This window comes from Pollicipes pollicipes, unplaced genomic scaffold, assembly GCF_011947565.3.
Source record: "Pollicipes pollicipes isolate AB1234 unplaced genomic scaffold, Ppol_2.1 Scaffold_4881;HRSCAF=5763_pilon_pilon_pilon, whole genome shotgun sequence".
Classification (NCBI taxonomy): Eukaryota; Metazoa; Arthropoda; class Thecostraca; order Pollicipedomorpha; family Pollicipedidae; genus Pollicipes; species Pollicipes pollicipes.
The window spans coordinates 6,912,296-6,918,244 of NW_023596576.1; the positions used below are offsets into that span (position 1 = coordinate 6,912,296).

Sequence of the window (5,949 nt, forward strand, 5' to 3'; positions counted from 1 at the left end):
GCGCAAATCACAGGTGCAAATCACAGGTGAAAGATGTTGAAGTGCCCATGAGTGAGATGCCAGTGCAGTTTGAGGACGGTGATACGACTAACGTCATCGCGCGGCACTCCCTGGAGCGCCACGAGCCAGCCTCACAGTGCAGCGCTCGGCGGCCACGCCGCCCAACAGGACTGCAGCTAGGAGCCCCGCCCGATACTCTCGACGCAGCGCGACAGTGCGGGTGCGCTGTCGGGTCACCTGCTCTCGACGGACCGCCCCCAGCGCCACCTGCCGCGGCCCGCCCACCGACTCACTCGGCCAGCAGAGCTTCGCCGCTGGCCGATCAGTTCGGCTCAGCTCGCCGCCGACCCACCGCCCGGCCAGCCACGCTGCACCCGCCCCGCGGTGATGCCGCGGCCCGATCACCCATACTCCCCCCTTACGACGCTCCCTCACACTTTCCTTCACCAACATTCTGATCCAGCCCTAACTCGGCTTTCAGTCAGTCAAAGTCGGTACTGACTACCAACAGCCTCGGACAATCCGTCCCGGCCCTGATCAGCCCGTTCCCCTGTGCCGCCCTCGCCTCCGCTCCGTAGCCCTCAAACGCAGTAGCGACGCGACCGACGTGTATTGACCACGGTCACGGTACAGTCTCGCCTAGCTCATTTCTTCTTGCTGTCCTGCGAGGTCTGCGAGTCGCGCATGGAAGAGCGACGGCGGCGCGCCTCCTTCTTCTTCTCCGTGGACTCCTTGGAGCGCTGGGCCAGCAGGCGCGCGTACTCGGGCCGCCTCCACATTCCGCTTCTCGACACGGCGCTTCTTGAGCGCGGCGCGGTGCCGCTTGCGCTGTAACAGGGCCGGGCGAGGTCACGGCGGAGCGGATATAGACGGCACGGAGCCCGGCGCCAGTGCACGCGACCACACGGCGGGACACGAGGTCGACCGATCTCACCCGAAGCAGGCTGAGAGAGCGCTACTAAAAACGATTTGCTCGAAACGGTGCCGCATTCCAATTGGCAACAGCGCGAGAAAACGCTTGGAATATAATGGCAGTGCAACATGAGCATAACAGTCACAGGAGAACAAGGTCATGATAGAACGTCGTGCTCAAAGCTCCACCCGCGCCCAGGACACTGGAGAGCGTGCCTGCACGTGGCAGCTCGCTCCTGCTCCGGGCTTTAGGCCATCAGAGCGAGACAGGCCACTGGAGTGTGCCTGCATGTGACAACCCGCTCCCATCCTTGGCCTTAGGCCGTGAGAGCATGACAGGCGACTGGAGCATGCCTGCATGTGGTAGCCCACTCCTGTCCTGGGCCTCAGGCCATGAGATCATAGCACAACACCCACCTGCAGGCGGACGGGGGTGATGAGCCGCTGGATCTTTGGGCGACTTGAAAACGCTGCTTAGCGTTCTCCTTGCCCTCCTGGGAGGCACAGGGCGCTTCAGCACGTACTGCCGCACGTCGTCCTCCTTGGTTCAGGTTGAACAGCTTGCGGATGTTGTTGGCACGCTTGGGCCCGAGGCGGCGCGGCACGGTCACGTCCGTCAGACCGGGGATCTCCTGCCGGTGACACGGGTGCCCGTCAGACCCGGTCCCCACCAGATGCGGCGTACCACACGCCGGGGACGGGGTCACGGACCGCCAAACAGAGCGGTGCGACCCACGCACCGGGGGTACTTAACTAAGCATAGGGCGGCTGTTGGGGCACAAACACGTACAGAATGCGGTGTGGGCAAACCATGGCACGCATCATGGCCATTAACACAGATGACGAGGAACAATCCCCGCGGAACCGGACCCAACTGCCAAACGGACCGAATATTGGAGTCTAACATACCAGTCTCCAAGTCCCACACATGACGCTGGTGATTCCAGGGATCACACACGCAGAGAAAGCTAGTTTGTAACAACGCATATTTGCTCGGAACTTTAACGATACCAGTCGGATGTCCCCCGACCCCGCACACCAGGCACATGGCACCGATATTTGCCCAGTGCAGTCGAGCGTGGCGCACCTGTTCGCCCTTCTTGACGAGCACCAGGGAGATGACGGAGAGGGTGGAGTCCACGATGCAGCCGCGCACCGACTTGCGCTTCCTCTCTCCCTTCCCTGCGCGGGGCGGTAGCACGAGTGGCCCTGCTCAGCAGCAGGCGCACGCGGTCTGCAAAGACAGGGCAACGGGTGAAGTACTGTGCGCTTCGACGCGGTGGGCTATCAGTGGCTGCTGTTGCAACATGCTGTTCCAGAATGCTATCAATGAGTGTACGTCGCGCACTGCGTTGTCACCTAGTGTAACTGATTAGTGATGCCTGCAGACTGAGGTCATATGGTAAGTATTCTAACCTTACAATTTCTGACTCACTGATGCCTGACAGTGCAGGCGTCCAAGTATATATAGCACGTTGGAAAACAACCGTTATCGATCCTCGAACGGAGCTAAATGGCGTCTAAGACATCCAGTCATACCCTGCAAATAGCTTGTCCTGAATCACCATACCTTCTGCCACATCTGGGCTGTCACCATAACAGCACAGCACTGACTGAAATTCACATTTACTGACTGAGCCCTGATACATCAACTTGCTTCATGGCATGTTGCCTGAAATGATTTATTTCAACAGTTTGTATAGGTAACTTAAGGGTCAAGGCACTTGTATAGTAGAGCAAGTTGATTGTACCTCGAACCCACCATCCGCGTTGAACCGATCGATTTCATCGAGCGATTTTGCCAGCAGCACCTGTGCCAAATAGCATTGTGGACGAGCTAACGTGACAACGAGTGCAACATGACCACCCCATGCCAGGTTGGCCCTCTTGGGCCATTCATGAGGTGACCTTTCCTGATCAGCCTGCCCAGACAATGTGACTGTTTGGTGACCAACACGAACCGTGGCTGGATAATGGCTCATATTTACCTCCACCCAGGGGGCGATAGCTCTCCCTACAATACCTACAGAGCATGCAACCCCTCAAATGAAAAGGGGCTTAGCTCGGGATCACTTACAGCATCATACTAGATAGCTCAACAATTTAATGAGACATCTATTCATATCCGGAATCTTGATGGGGTTATGTCAACTAGTGTGCCACAGCTCTCCCCACCCGGCTTCTTCTCCCCGAGAATTAACAGATTCATGTCTGATTATACTTGTCAGCATTTTACTAGGTGCATCCAACTCACATTGCAGACTGCTCTGTCACATTCTGCCTTTGTTTCAATTATGGTGATTGAAGTAGAGGTCGTACTTACACAATAGTTAAGCAACATTCTTCTACCACACTCTGTGCTCTTTGCGTATCAAAAATGTATTTTGATACATCATACTTTGAGTTCTATCTGCCCTCGGCAAAATCTCAAGCAGCCTTTGAAGCCAGGTTGTCTGATTAAGGCAACAGCACTCAGTGCAACTATTTCTACAGATAACTGCTGACACCGCAGCATCATGGCGAATCTGATTTACCAAGGTTCCCACACATGATATACATTGATTCTCACCATCAAAAACATTCAGAGACATGCACCACAATTAACTGGTTGGGGCCATTCAAATGACTGTTCAGTGAGCATCCAACCCTTAGGAGGGTGCAACAACTAACGATGAAAACAAACTTGCAGCTTAATTGACCATCTACACAGCACTGCAGCAGTATGCTGCTGTGCATTCAGTGAGCTCTCTACAAACTTGTGGTTTCTATTGATAACATATGTGACTCAGGTATATTGTGTTTCTGTGATATAACATTGCTGGGGCAACACAACAAAACCCATGATAATGTTTTTGTACTTGCAATTGTTGTATCACTGTACATGATGTTTTGTGTCACACCACTCAACTTGGTACACTACTACAATTGTGTGAATGCCTCAGGCTGTGTCATATCATGTGCCACAGGGAGGCTTATCCAAATTTCAAGGGAAGTGGAGATTGGACAGCCTGATTTACCATTCAAGAGTGGTTAGAAGTCATACTTAAGCATTTCTAATAGGTTGAACCTTTACCAGTTTCAAACCCAAGCCCATTTTCGTTTTGCACGTAAGATCATTCAGGGGCCAACCGGACATGACCTCTCAAGGACATTCCAGTTATCACAGCATAACTAGGAAGTTGATTTTTTGTGACTAAGAATAACCTTGTGTAACCAGGAGGGTTGGCAGTAATTGCAAATGTATTATATATATTGGTGATGATGTTTAAAAATATCTCTTACATATGATCTTTTTACTGCAAATACTGAAGTGGGTGATGGGTTATTTTGTTTACCTAATGTATAATACAATGATGCACCATGCACTATTTTATCACTTGTCACATACACATGATCAGGTTGTCATAAAATTGCTAATGTGGCATGTAGCGGCTGACCATTGAGGACTAACAAGGATATCAAGACTTGAACAGAATTGACAGTAGCAACCCAGCATTTAAACATAGACCAAATCACTAGCATTGACAGGAACAATCTTTACATGTATATACACATATATACATGTACACACATATACTAGCAGCACATGTAGCTGCACAACTTAAGCCACATGTTAAAGATAGAAAAACAACCCTGACTACAGGCCAAGAAAACCTGAGCTGTAAAAATACAAGTCCCTAAAACAAACTAATCACAATTCACAGGCATTCCATTAATGAACACCAACATTCACAGATGAGCTTGATTGCAGCAACCTTCATAAAACAGCACACCAAAACTTACTTGTAGTCAGGACACCCTGCTTCATGGGGAATCCCTGCTTGTCATTGCCTCCTGCTATGCGGCAGATGTACCCCTTCCATTCATCACCAATGGAATCCATGTCCACGGTGGCACCAATGCGCTTCTCATAGAAGACCCGCACCTTCTTCTCATCGTCAATTTCAAAGAGCTTCTGTGACCCCTGAGGGGGGTATGACACGTTGAGCTGAAAAGGGACAAAAAGGGAAAAAAGGTTAAATCTCGCCCCTGCCAATACGTCTGAGCACCAAAACAACGCCAGGCCATATACAATAAAACTGATACACCAATTTGTTTGGTTGCAAACGACGATTCAAGCTCAAACAACTATGAAATACCATCACTCAATACAAACTGGCATCGCATCGCGGCATTCCCAATGATGAGCTTTTTAAAGCCAAATATAAACTCTGGCACCGAAGGCGTGCGCCCTCAGCGACAAAAACAGCGCACGCATTCCCCACGGAGCTACAGCAACAGAACACGCGCAGCCCACCAAATCGTCAACACAATAAATGAGCCAAATATTTCCACTCAAAAAGCTGGCACGAGAAATATCACTGCTCTCAGTAAGTACATTCACGCGCTTTTTCCTTACCTTCATGTCCGACTGCCAGCCGGACCGACGGTGTTCACCGGAAAAGGGACTGCATAGAGAAGCGGAAAATTAAGCCAAATGTTTTGGCTATGTAAGTCAATAAGTGCAGTCGTATTTTTATGAGAAGAACCAAATTTCCAAAAATAATATTATCTATCTGGTTTTTTACTCTGCCACTGTGACCAAATCAAGAAAGTAAAAAATAGTGCAGAGCAAATGCATGGAGGAAATCGGTCGCCAATTCGTGAGCATTCGTAATTGGTTGCACGAATAACGTCTCGTGCCACAATTATACCACTTATACGATTTCCCTTGGCTTTAGAATATAGGGTTCGTAGCTTTAATGATATCTAAGCCGCAAAGGTCTTGATTTGCGAGTTTACGATCATTTTGACTAAGATGCGTTGAACGCCAGTAGTCGAATTTGTCACCATACCTTTCGTTAACCGAACTGCAGGTGGCAAAGCGCAACCGGACATATTATACTAACTTTTCTAAGCACGGCTAGCTCTCATCGTTGCCCTTTGAGTCTAGGCCAGGTCACAAGCGTTAAATGGCAGGAGATGTGAGTTGTTGGTTTCGTTTTGCATGTGGCACACGGATCTAAATCAACGGCTCCAAAAAAACATTTGAATGAG

At 50.3% G+C, this 5,949-nt stretch overlaps 1 pseudogene; it reads right to left on the bottom strand.

Annotated features, from left to right (window-relative positions):
• Positions 1-595: 595 nt before the first annotated feature.
• Positions 596-5,357, bottom strand: LOC119101579 (40S ribosomal protein S6-like; annotated as a pseudogene).
• Positions 5,358-5,949: the final 592 nt, after the last annotated feature.